Genomic DNA, 14,929 nt, shown 5'->3' on the forward strand with positions numbered 1-14,929 from the left:
CTGCATAATGTCTTATGCATTACTTTTTCACTTTTCTGGTTATGCATCAGTTTTTTTTAGATGCATAATACATTATGCATTATTTTTGTTTTAGCTGCATAATGTCTTATGCATTACTTTTTTTCACTTTTCTGGTTATGCATCAGTTTTTTTTAGATGCATAAGACATTATGCATTATTTTGTTTTAACTGCATAATGTCTTATGCATTACTTTTCTCACTTTTCTGGTTATGCATCAGTTTTTTTTTAGATGCATAAGACATTATGCATTATTTTGTTTTAGCTGCATATTGTCTTATGCATTACTTTTTTCACTTTTCTGATTTATGGATTTTTATGCACGTGCATAATGTCTTCTGCATCATTTTGTTTAGTGCATAAGACATTATGCCATTATTATTTCTACATAAAACATCATGCATTATTTTTGTTTTAGCTGCATAATGTCTTATGCATTACTTTTTTCATTTTTCTGGTTATGCATCAGTTTTGTTTAGATGCATAAGACATTATGCATTATTTCGTTTTAGCTGCATAATGTCTTATGCATTACTTTTTTTCACTTTTCTGGTTATGCATCAGTTTTTTTTAGATGCATAAGACATTATGCATTATTTTGTTTTAGCTGCATAATGTCTTATGCATTACTTTTCTCACTTTTTCTGGTTATGCATCAGTTTTTTTAGATGCATAAGACATTATGCATTATTTTGTTTAAGCTGCATATTGTCTTATGCATTACTTTTTTCACTTTTCTGATTTATGGATTTTTATGCACGTGCATAATGTATTCTGCATCATTTTGTTTAGTGCATAAGACAATATAAGGGAAAATTTAGCTGCATAACTTTTTTCTGTTTCTTCTACTTGATTTTTTCTTCTTCGTCTGTTTCATCCATTTTTGTTGAAATGTATTCTAGGGTTTAGTCAAAAATGATTTACTTCTTTGAATCATCGATTGTAAATGATTTATTTCTTTAAATGATGGAGAAAAAATCTTTGCAGATCCGTTACAGAGATTAATGGAGGAATAGGGAAAGAAACCGGCGGAGAAGAAAAAAAATTATGCCCAAAAATGATGAAGAGTAATAGAGTCTTTCAGTACGTTTTAAATATTTTTAAATAATTATGGGTGCGACTATATCAGAAATTAATTGTGGGCCTGGCGGTAAGAATTTTTTTTTTGGGGGCCTGCGCCTAAGTTCCCCTTCTAAGAAATGCTCCCATGCAAAATATTGTTGGCTCAAAAATTGGGACGGGCTATAGCCCGGGTTAGCCCCTTGCTAGGCCCGTCCCTGATATAAAGTTGAATATACAGGAAAAACAATGTTTAGTATACCGTTCAAGGGGTTTTACCTGGTGAGGTTTTGAGGACGTACAACAACGAGAAGAGGAAGTGACGATTTGAACAAGGATCTAGCTGCCATTTTCGACTATGTTATCTTTTTAACCTTTTCTTTGGTTTTTGTATATGAAAATGATAAAATTGCACCGACTTTCGGGGTTCAGAGGATTTTCTTTATAAAGAGAAGATTTCATGCTTCAAAGGAGTAAATTTCGCGGTACAGGTAAGGCATAGAACAATACATTAATGCCATAATATACATGGCTTCCTTATGGCTCCAGATATTCTTCTTTTATTCTTCCATGCATAACTTGATAATAACTATATTCCTATAAATAAATCCTTGATAAATACCAGCAACGTGGTTGATGGTTTACGGAAAGTGATTCCTATCGGCCATTTCATAAGCGAATTATATACGCTATTTAATTACATCGTGATATCCGGGGAACGGTAGATTTACATTGTCCGGTAACTAGGCCGCGGGTTGCATATCCCCAATTCCCCACCTACCCTCGTTCATATGTGGCTTTCAAATTGGTAAGAGCGTCATTTATGAGTTTGAACTTTGAAGCACAACTCAATATTTGTGGGGTTTCTCACACACGGTTCAAATTGGTAAGAGCGTCATTTATGAGTTTGAACTTTTAAATTGGTAAGAGCTTCATAGCTTAGCCGGAAGAGTATAAATGATGCATAAGGCTCATTTTTAGTTGCGTAGTCTCGCGAAGAGGGCGTTTGATGTTTAGGCATCGTTATGACATATTGCGGACCAAACGTGCATCACTTGGATGCATTTTGACGGAATGGCCTATACGGACTAGGCCATTACCTTTATTGCTTGGTCACGGCCTCGCAAACGAGTTGGTTTAAGTTTATGTCCCTTCGAGGATGAACTATGGTCCGTACTTGATCCCTTTAGAGTATGTAAGGGTACGTAATCAGCCGCAATGAGTTGCAACATTGCGGGTCCAGCACTTTGTCGGTCATATCATCTATTTGGGAGATGATTGCGGCACATTGGCCTCTCATATCATCTAAGATCGGTGATGCGATGCAAGAGATGATTGTGGCCAAACTTGATGAGGAAAGTTGCATTCCATTCACTGGATGCTCATACTTCTTATCAAGGCGTTCGACATAGGCTAAAAACTCGAGTGTCGTAATTTAGCTCAACAGGAGTCCATTTTGATGGGAAACGTCCCAAAGATCAAGACATGTTGGTCTATAGATCCACATGCTCAACAGAATTTAGCCAAATTTCATCGTTTAGGGCCTCAAACGGACGTTTTTGTCGTTTTAAGAAAGTTTTTGGTTTAGTTAATAAACCCTTCGCAGAATAAGGGTAAGTTGGAATGGTGTGGAACCTAAGTTAGCCGAATCATGCTCGTCGAGCATGCCTGCGAGGGAAAATAAGCGTGCATTTGCGTAGCTTTGAGGCCCGGATCGTAGCTTCATCATGGCGCATCGGAGTAGTTACCGCCTGCGGGGCAACGCGCCAAAGGCGTAATTTTCCGGTCCGTCACGGTTGGTATCAAAGCAAGTTCCGAGATAACTCTAGGGACTATGCGAAGTGGACTTGTCAACGAGTATTTTTCCTTCAAAGGAAATAAAGTTGGAGAGTATGCCAACTTTTGCGCGAAAAGTGTTTGTAACTGCTATGCCAGTTACTTTGCGATTCGAGTTGAGCTTGTTTAAGTACTATGAGTTTGCCTGGCCTAAGTGGCACCCCACTTACGAGTGGATATCCGGAATACCGTCTGGGACAGTGGGTATACAATGTAACTGATCATCCCCACACGTTGGAAACTGGCCGATTGTATGCATTGCCAGGACCGGCTAGCATCCCACTTACGAGTGGCAACCTGGATGACCGTCAGGGACGGTGGGCAACTGGATCCTGTTCCACACAGTACTAAAAATTGTTGGCACCAACTTTGTGAACTTTAGGGACCCCTGAGTGTATAGTATAGGATGCAGATTTGAGATACCTGGTCGAGATATCCTCTTGGCACTGGCCAATTGCGATTCTTGGTAACGTTGTGGACTCTTTTTGGATTCCTGAGTATGCGGCATGGGACGTTTGCTCAGAAGGCCTAAATTTTTGCTCATGACCACTTGAAGAAACCTGTGATTTCTGAGCATCTGATTTGGGACTTTTTCTCAGAAAATCCAAACCGAAGTGTTTGTCCAGCATAGCTTTGCTTTGAATTTCAGGGACCAAATTCTTTAAAGAGGTGAATAATGTAATACCCCGTGTTTTTAGTATGGCGCATGCTAAAATATGTGCCATGGTCCGAGATGAAGCTTCATCCAAAGCTTCTGTTACGTAGGAGAAGGAATATTGGCCCTTATCCAATGCGTTGACAGTTAACAGCCATCAGGTTGGCAGCGGACAGCCAACATGGCTGGAGATCGGGTTAGCAGTGGACAGCCAACATGGCTGGACATCGGGTTGGCAGTGGACAACCTACATGGCTGGACATCGGGTTGGCAGCGGACAGTCGTCATGGTCGGGTATATGGCAACGGCCATGAATAGTAAAAGTGGGAATTGATGAATGATTTTTCCTCCCCCAATAAAAGTTGTAAAAATGTCAAGTTAACATATATAGGGAGGGGTACTTGGTTTAAGGTGCATATACGGACCACGAACCAAGTGAGATAACCTTAGATATGTACAACCATCACGGTTGGACATTGGATTGGCCTATGTGCCAAAGACGGAAGTATAGCCTTCACGACCCTTCACGGGACCTGGCTTAATGAATGTTCAGCCGTCATGGCCGGACATTGAAACTGGCATGTGAGCCAGAACTGAATGTACAACCATTACGGCCGTACATCGCAGTTGGCCAGAATGGTAAGGTGCATCCATCATGGCCTGGGGAGTTGATAAATGATTTTTGCTCCCCCAGTTTGAGTTGTAAAAATGTCAAATTAACATATATAGGGAGGGGTAGTTGGTTGATGGTGCATATGCGGACTATGCACCAAGTAAGCTTCATAGCTTAGCCGTAAGAGTATAAATGATTCCTAAGGCTCATTTATAGTTGCGTAGCCTCGCGAAGAGGGCATTTTATGCTTAGGAATCGTTATGCCATATTGCGGACTAAACGTGTATCACTTGGATGCATTTTGACGGAACGGCCTATATGGACTAGGCCATTACCTTTATTGCTTGGCCACGGCCTCGCAAACGAGTTGGTTTAAGTTTATGTGCCTTCGAGGATGAACTACGGTCTGTGCTTGATCCCTTTAGAGCAGGTAAGGTACGTAGGCATCCGCAATGAGTTGTAACATTACCGGTCCAGCACTTTGTCGGTCATATCATCTATTTGGGAGATGATTGCGGCACATTGGCCTCTCATATCATCTAATCTCGGTGATGCGATGCAAGAGATGATTGTGGCCAAAATTCATGAGGAAAGTTGCATTTCATTCACTGGATGCTCATACTTCTTATCAAGGCGTTCGACATAGGCTAAAAACCCGAGTGTCATAATTTATCTCAACATGAGTCCACTTTGATGGGAAACGTCCCAAAGATCAAGACATGTTGGTTTATAGATCCACATGCTCAACATAATTTAGCCAAATTTCATCGTTTAGGGCCTCAAACGGACGTTTTTGTCGTTTTAAGAAAGTTTTTGGTTTAGTTAATAAACCCTTCGCAGAATAAGGATAAGTTGGAATGGTGTGGAACCTAAGTTAGTTGCATCATGCTCTTCGAGCATTCCTGCGAGGGAAAATGAGCGTGCATTTGCGTAGCTTTGAGGCCCGGATCGTAGCTTCATCATGGCGCATCGGGGTAGTTACCGCCTGCGGGGTAACGCGCCAAAGGCGTAATTTTCCGGTCCGTCGCGGTTGATATCAGAGCAAGTTCTGAAATAACTCTACGGAATATGCGTAGTGGACTCGTCAACGAAAAGAGTTTGTAACTGCTATGCCAGTTACTTTGCGATTCGAGTTGAGCTTGTTTAAGTACTATGAGTTTGTCTGGCCTAAGTGGCACCCCACTTACGAGTGGATATCCGGAAGACCGTCTGGGACAGTGGGTAGACAATCGGACTGATCATCCCCACACGTTGGAAACTGGCCGATTGTATGCGTTGCCAGGACCGGTTAGCATCCCACTTACGAGTGGCAACCTGGATAACCGTCAGGGAGGGTGGGCAACTGGATCCTGTTTCACACAGTACTAAAATTTGTTGGCACCAACTTTGTGAACTTTAGGGACCCCTGAGTGTATAGTATAGGATGCAGATTTGAGATACCTGGTCGAGATATCCTCTTGGCACTGGCCAATTGCGATTCTTGGTAACGTTGTGGACTCTTTTTGGATTCCTGAGTATGCGGTATGGGACGTTTGCTTAGAAGGTCTAAATTGTTGTTCATGACCACTTGAAGAAACACGTGATTTTTGAGCATCTGGTACGGGACTTTTGTTCAGGAAATCCAAACCGAAGTGTTTGTCCACAATAGTTTTGTTTTGAATTTCGGGGATGAAATTCTTTAAAGGGGTGAATAATGTAACACCCCTGTTTTTAGCATGGCGCATGCTAAAATATGCGTCATGGCCCGAGATGAAGCTTCATCCAAAGCTTCTGTTGCGTAGGAGAAGGAATATTGGACCTTGGCCAATGCGTTGACAGCGGACAGCCAACTTGGCTGGAGATCGGGTTCGCAGCGGACAGCCAACATGGTTGGACATCGGATTGACAGTAAACAACCAACATGGCTGGACATCGGGTTGGCATCGGGCAGTCGTCATGGTCGGGTATATGGCAACGGCCATGAATAGTAAAAGTGGGAGTTGATGAATGATTTTTCCTCCCCCAATAAAAGTTGTAAAAATGTCAAGTTAACATATATAGGGAGGGGTACTTGGTTGAAGGTGCATATACGGACCATGCACCAAGTGAGATAACCTTAGAGATGTACATCCATCAAGGTTGGACATTGGAGTGGCATATGTAACAAAGACGGAAGTACAGCCTTCACGACCCTTCACGGGATCTGGCTCAGGAAATGTTCAGCCGTCATAGCTGGACATTGAAACTGGCATGTGAGCCAGAACTGAATGTACAGCCATTACGTCCGTACGTCTTAGTTGGCCAGAATGGTAAGGTGCAGCTATCATGGCCTGGGGAATTGATGAATAATTTTTCTCCCCCAATTTGAGTTGTAAAAATGTCAAATTAACATATATAGCGAGGGGTAGCTGGTTGATGGTGTATATGCGGACTATGCACCAAGTAAGCTTCATAGCTTAGACCGAAGAGTATAAATGATGTTTAAGGCTCATTTATAGTTGTGCAGCCTCGAGAAGAGGGAATCTGATGCTTAGGCATCGTTATGCCATATTTCGGACCAAACGTGCATCACTTGGATGCATTTTGACAGAACATCCTATACAAACTAGGCCATTACCTTTATTGCTTGTCCACGGCCTCGCAAACGTGTTGGTTTAATTTTCTGTCCCTTCGAGGATGAACTAAGGTATGTGTTTGATCCCTTTAGAATAGGTAAGGGTACGTAGGCAGCCACAATGAGTTGCAGCATTTCCGGTCCAGCACTTTGTCGGTCATATCATCTATTTGGGAGATGATTGCGGCACATTGGCCTCTCATATCATCTAAGCTCGGTGATGCGATGCAAGAGATGATTGTGGCCAAACTTGATGAGGAAAGTTGCATTTCATTCACTGGATGCTCATACTTCTTATCAAGGCGTTCGACATAGGCTAAAAACCCGAGTGTCATAATTTAGCTCAACAGGAGTCCATTTTGATGGGAAACGGCCCAAATATCAAGACATGTTGGTCTATAGATCCACATAGTCACCAGAATTTAGCCAAATTTCATCGTCTAGGGTCTCAAAAGGCCGTTTTTGCCGTTTTAAGAAAGTTTTTGGTTTACTTGATAAACTTTCGCAGAATAAGAGTAAGTTGGAATGGTATGGAACCTAAGTTAGATGCATCATGCTCGTCGAGCATGCCTGCGAGGGAAAATGAGTGTGAACTTGCGTAGCTTTGAGGCCCGGATCGTAGCTTCATCATGGCGGATCGGGGTAGTTACGGCCTGCGGGGCCAAAGGCGTAATTTTCCGGTCCGTCACAACTTACCATCTTTTGCAGGCATCCAAACCATGACATCCTTTTTAGTTTTATCAATGAAGAGAGATTGAATTCTTCTACATGTATCAACATCAAATAAATGATCCAGGAGAGTAGTATTCCATTTGTATCTGGGAGCATTAATTCTACAACTTCTCCATAAAATCTGAAAGAATCATTCTTAGAAAGAGGTGGATGATCCAAACCTGGTACCCATTTGTCCAGCCATATCTTTATGTTCTCCCCATTGTTGACTTCCACGGAGTAATGTTGTTGTACAATTGCCAAATCTTTAGAATACCATTCCAAGTGTAAGAACAGTTTTTTGCCAATATTTTGATGAATGATGTCTCCTGTTTTGAAGTATTTACTGCTCAACAGTTGAACCATGATATGGCTTGACTCATTGCATATTCTCCATGCTAACTTAGTTAGGAGTGCTAAGTTAAGCTTTTTTAAATCTATGAAGGCTAGTCCATAAACATCCTTATAAGTACATACATTATGCCAGGAAATTGGATTTGAGCCTCTATTATTTTTATGACCCCAAAATAATTTCCCCTCAATAGCAGTGAGCTGGTTTATAACATTATTAGGTAACTTGAAAGTACCCATCTGGTAGACTGGCACATAATTCAGGACATGCTTTATCATGGTACGTCTTCCAGCTTGATAAAGGTTGAATGAAGACCAAGTAGAGAATCTTGTTTCAAAACATTTTGTAATACTTTTGAAAGACTCTTGTTTATAATGACCAATAATAAGAGGTGATCCCAAATATTTCTCCTTAGAATTCATTGTCTTGACTCCAAGGACATTTTAAGAGCTTCTGCCACTTCAGGCCTAGTTTTTTTACTGAAATGGTCAGTAGATTTATCAAAATTGATCATCTGACCTGATTGTGAACTGAAATTATGAAGTAACTCCTGCAGATTGTTAACTGAAGTAAGGTTTGCTTGAGTGAAAATCAAGCAGTCATCTGCAAGAGAAAATGATTGATAGATGGAGCAAGTGCGGCCACTTTAATACGTTTTATTTTTTTGTTTTCTTGAGCAGCAGTGATATGTCTTGAAATAAATACCATAGCTAAGATGAATAGATAGGGAGAAAGAGGGTCTCTAACTCCTCTAGTGGGAGTAAATTCTTCACATGGGCTTCCATTGAGCATTATTGACAAAGTAGTTGTACTAATGCATTGATGCACTGGATTGCAGTTATCCTCACAGAAGCCAAAATATTGAAGAACTTTTAACAAAAAAGATCATTTTATCCTGTCAAAAGCTTTTAACATGTCTAGTTTAAGTGACAACCACCCAATCTGTCCTCTTTTATTTTTCATAGAATGTATTATTTCTTGAGCAATTACTGTGTTGTCCTGTATGAGACTACCCGTGACACAAGCAGCTTGAAATGGGGATACTATATTGGAAATCAAAGGTTTCATTCTGTTAACCAAGATCTTTGAGATAATCTTGTAAGAAGTATTGCACAATCCAACGGGTCTATAGTAAGTTGCACATATGGACTTTTTCTTCTTTGGAATAAGATAAATATATATATTGTTTATTTGCCTTGAAATATGTTTAGTCTCAAAGAATCTAGTAACCATCAAACAAATATCATTCTTAATTATGTTTCATTGGCTTTCATAAAACCCATCTTGAAATCCTTCTGGTCCAGGGGCACTCCAGTTTTCCATACTTTTAAGATTATCAAAGACTTTTTTAGGTGTAGGAACTCTAGTAAGGAAATTATTGTCATCCTCAGTAACAATTGTTGGCAGTATACTATACAAACCCTCTTCAAGAATTGGATTAGTTGGTGTGCTGATTTTCTTGAAATGCTAAGTGAAAAAGCGGGGGTCTAACAACCACGCCCAATATTTCGTTTCGGTAATCTGTATGGTCTAACTCCAATATACTTTCAAGTGAACCAACTATACAGTCAGACTCAATCTTTAGAAAAGTATATCAAAGAGTTATATCTCAATTTTTCAATTCAATCTGCAATCAAACAAATAGGAATTTGTGACCCCGATTGAATATAAGAAATAACTTGGACGGTATTAAAAACCAATATCCAAGTGTCAATCAATTTAATCAACAACCAAAGGTTGGATTCACAATTGATTGAACTTACACACAACCTGTGATATTTCAATTATATAGAAAATAATATAATGCGGAAAAGAAATAACAGAGACACCAGAAATTTTGCTAATGAGGAAACCGAAAATGCAGAAAAACCTCGGGACCTAGTCCAGATTTGAACACCACACTGTATTAAGACGTTACATGACACTAGCCTACTCCAAGTTAACTTCGGACTGGAATGTAGTTGAGCCCTAACAAATCTCACACTGATCAAGGTACAGTCGCGTTCCTTACGCCTCTAGAACCTCGCCGGATTTTGTGCACTTGATTCCCTCAGCCGATCTCACCCACAACTAAGAGTCGCTACGACCCAAAGTCGAAGACTTGATAAACCAATCCATCTCATGTATAAAAGTCTATTGAATAGATAATCTATCTCCCACAGATATATCTATGAGTTTTGTTTCGTCTTTTGATAAATCAAGGTTAACAAGAACCAATTGATATACTGGACTTATATTCTCGAAGAACTGCGTAGAAATATCAATCACCTCATAATAATATTAATCATATGGTAGCGAAACAAGATATTGTGGAATCACAAACGATGAGACGAAGATGTTTGTGACTACTTTTTATCTTTCCTATCGGAGATTAAATATCGAGAAAATATTAGAGAAGATAGTACTCAACCACGATAGAAAACAGCAAGATCAGAACACGCAGCTACAGAGAAAATAGTTGGGTCTGGCTTCACAATCCCAATGAAGTCTTTAAGTCGTTAACCTACTGAGTTTTGGAAAAACCTAAGGTTAAAGGAGAATCGACTCTAGTCGCAACTAGTATCACACAAGAGGTGTGGGGATTAGGTTTCTCAGTTGATAGAGTTCTTCCATATATATTCTTCAAATCAGGATTTGCAATCAATATTACCTTGGTAACAAAGCATTCAATATTCATCGTTAGATGAAAACCTGATTAGACTCAAGCTAATATCTTTCAACCGTTAGATATGAGTAACCGTACCTAAACGTACACACTTTGTTGGCTCAACAATAGTTAATCGAAGTTAGCCATATGAACACTTTCATATCAACCTTATTCATCTTAACCATAACTAGTTCAAATGAAACTAGTTCTAGAGTTGTTCAATTGTTTATATTCTCATAGAAGTATACAAGACACAATTGAAGCAAAATCGATTTTGGTTCACTCTAATCAATTCATGAACATTATAACCACTGTTTGCAAAAGATTGCATTCCTTAATATATAAATGTATTAGTTCATGAACAAACCGATTTGAGAATATAACCTACTCAAGTATGCAAACGGGTACGCATACCTAAGTAGCCGGACTAAGTTTGGGTTTCCCAGTATGAGAACGGGTACACATACCTTCCAGACTCAGTTGATTTCTAGAACTTGAAGCTCACGACAGTACGTATACCGGTATGCATACTAAGTTATCGGACTTTCATTAACCAACCAGTACGAGTACGAGTATGCATATTATGGTTCCCGGACTTGGAATAACTTGCAACAGTTAGCATACAAGTACGCACATTGTGTTATATCCAATCATGTTTATTTGTTCTAAACTCCCATTTCAATCATTGAAACATTCTTAGAAGACGACAATAGATGTCTCACACAAACTATTAGCTTCAAAGCAATTCTCAAGTGATCGAATGATCAATACGAAACATTCCGAGTCTACATCAAATGATTGTCTCACACAAATCATGTAAGATGTTACAAGGCGATTTTCACATGATCATATTTTGACTTTCGTCAAGAATATAAGATGAACTTGGTTAAAGCGAAAGCTTACCAACACATATTCCGAGAAATATGTAGCGAGTTAAACTCAACTCGAAATATCAAATGTGTATAATCGAAGTCTATATATCTATACGACTTTTGTCTCAAATAGTAGATATAGTAGATAGACTTTTGAGTGATAGATGAGTTCAAGTCCCCACATACCTTTTATTGATGAAGTTCTACAAGCTCCCCTTAGTAGTTCTTCGTCTTCAATCGATGAACTCCGTGAAGTCTAATGCTCAACTACACTTTCTATCCTAATCCGAGACTTGTCTATAAGTAGACAAGAAATTAAGACTTATAGTTTTGTCAACTAAACTTGACAACAAGCTTGAGATAGCAACGCTTGCGAGTTCGACCGAGCAGTGCTCTAACACTAAGTCAGGTGCATTGAAATTTGATATCTTGTTTGAAGCCAGATGACATCATGGTCATGTATGGAATCAATATTATTCCTTTTTCTTCTCTTATTTGCTTTGGTGTGAAAATATTTGTTGTTGTAGTCCATCTCCTTTATGAAAGTATCTTTGGATTTCTGTTGGTAAAATTTACTTTGAACCTTGTGTTTTCAGTTCATTGTTGATGTTGATAATACTATTTTGATCATTTGATCTTGAGGCCCTTCTTGCAGCATGTTCAGCTCCTTTTGTAGATTATCTACCTTCTGGTTAATATTACCAAAATGCTCCCTATTCCAAAGAGATAATTTTTTTCCTTGTAATTTGTAGTCTTGTGACCAGATGAAAAGCAGGTGAACCACTGATACCAGAATTCCAAGCATTAGCAATAACAGTAACACAATTTTCATCGTTTAACTAAGTTAAAAATAACTTAAAAGGTTTCCAACAATTTGGTACCGTGGAATCACTGACTAACATTACTGGACTGTGATCACTGCCTACTTGTGTCAAATGCATGAGTTTAGAATTAGAAAATGGACAGACCAGTTGCCATTTTCTAAGGCCATGTGTATTTAGATGTTTTTGATCATGTATGTTTGTACCATAATATTTGGGTACTGATATAGGCGAATGCTATCCTTTATAGTGATAAAGTCTTTGTCCCATGCCAGCTACTCGTGTATGATGGTCCATATCCACCGATCTGTTTCCGTCAATTTATCTAAGAAGGTAGTTCTAGAACATTCCAATTTACTTGGTAGGCAAGTTTACATAATTGTATAAATATATGGGATCTGAACCCTAAACAAAGAAGGATAAAATACACAAACCCAAACCCTAGAAGAGAACTAGAAAAACCATTGTATTATGATAATTAATAAAATATCTCTCCCTATGGGGATTCATCCGTGGTCGTAGGCAAAACTTTCTGAACCACGTTAAATCTGTGTTTCTTTTATTGTTTATCAATTCGTATCCTAACCATAACTACACATCTACACATCAAATCAATCGTGTTTAGCGCCTAAAAGTAATTTTGGGCACAAATATTATACCTAGGTTGTTATTAGACCAAGTGTAGTCCTTTACAACATAAACAATATATTCTAAGCCACAATCAGAGACAATGCCATTAACTAGTCCATCATAGGAGGTTGAGGCCCTATTATCACTATCAAATAAATGAAAATTTAGATCTCCCAGAGCTATCCAAGGGTTATTGTTAGCTCTATTAATCTGATGAATGAAGTTCCGTTGTTCTTTTTTCTTATTGTAATTGCTATATTCATACATGCATGTTAATATGTATTATGTTTTACTGCATCTCTGCATGGCAGTTTTTCTGAAAGCATTTAATGCCATGCAGAGCTAACAATGTTGCATCTTTGCATTCCCCTTTGCAGTGTTTGATAACATAGAATTCAGTACATATTCCAGCTGGCTGTCTTTCATAAAAAAAATAATCCAACGGCTTATCCCAGCATTATTTGTATCTGTCACTCCTCTTCTCAGTGGGTGGGAGAGATCTACATTGATGCAAACTTTCACCGGGTCGCTGCCAATTGGGACTGCATCTTTTGGCTCAATGGCTATGACATCTCCCATGATACTCCCCATTTTTGTTACTGAAGCCACGTTCATGTGTTTTGTCAATAAGAACTTGAGTTGTATCCAGAATTTGGAACTCACAGTATTTCCCTGTATAGATCATTTCAGGAATGTAATCATGAACTACAAGAAACGGTCTGCTAATACTCCATGGCCTCTCATCAATTACTTTGTGGAGAAGATCACATCTTCTAAACTTAAAGATCGTCATGTTTGGTTCTACTCCACTATTTTAACCTCTTCTTCAGTCATAAAAGGCCATGTAAACTTGATAAAAATTTTCCACCACATCTGCTTTCATTCTTCCTTTTATTATCACCTTGCCAATGGCGCTTGCTTCCCATATTGTTTCTTCAACCTCATCGATGTTGTTAGCTTGTTGAAAGGTAACTAATTCACAAGTATCACCTAAATCTAGAGTTTTTTGTTTGAATTTATTAACAAGTTCTCCTAGTTGACTAGATTCAATTAAAATCTAAAACTGGTAAATGTTAATATATGTTATCCTATACATATAGGGATTACAAAAGACAAAATAGGCAAGCATATATAAAGACCATAATATATGCTTTTGAAGATGATTTGCTTCCTATTAATGGTCTAATTGTGATTTGATCTTCACAAACGAATTATCAATCAAATAAATTATCAATGATTTGTTTCCTAGTTAATGGGATAATTGTGATTTGATCTTGAGTGACTTAGTTAGTACTGTAGACATTACTAGTAAGATTATCATTTTTTTTATTTTTTTATTTTATCATCAGTAAGGTTATCAATTGCTACAGCATATCTTTCATTATAATAAGAGACCCCCAAAATGCTACACCTCGTCCCCATATTTACTTTTGGATATGGCCACATTAGCATGAAGTTTCCGTGTCATCGACATCTGATTGGCCATCACTTTAATAGGTATTTTTTCAGAAGCGACCCATTTGGAAGCCAAGCAAACTTCATTTCTTGTTGTTTCTGGTGGAGTCTATTCGGAGAGGAAAGTATCCTAATTAGGTGAAATCTCTTACGGCCGCTTGTTTTAAGACTTATGTGGGATCAATAAGCTCTACGAGTGTCGTTGGTGGGAAACTAGATAATTGTAGTGTATTAGATTTCGATTATTTATTTTATTGACTAACGGTTGTTGAAACTTTTACCGCACCTAGTTTGTTTTTTCTTGAGAATCTTCTCTTCTGATATAAGATTCGCTCAGACAAGATAAAAGTATCGACGGGATCTTTAAAACCATCTTCGGATCTAAAGAAATCTTGTGATAATCCATTGTTAACAGACTCCATTATGTGCGTGATTGATCACAATAGGATTCAAGTGTTGTTGCGCAGTTATTTGAAGACAATGGAAGATTTGAAGACGAAGAAGAATTCTTATTAGTTTTCATATCTTGTGGATTTAGTGCACAAACCTTGATCGGTTGGGATCCAACCAGAATCGATTTATCTTTTATAGACTTGATTGATTAGTTGCGTGAGATCGGATACTCTATATAGTTTCTCTTTGAGATCTATATTGATTGAGTGCGAA

Source organism: Papaver somniferum, chromosome 6 (assembly GCF_003573695.1).
Source record: "Papaver somniferum cultivar HN1 chromosome 6, ASM357369v1, whole genome shotgun sequence".
NCBI classification, from domain to species: Eukaryota; Viridiplantae; Streptophyta; class Magnoliopsida; order Ranunculales; family Papaveraceae; genus Papaver; species Papaver somniferum.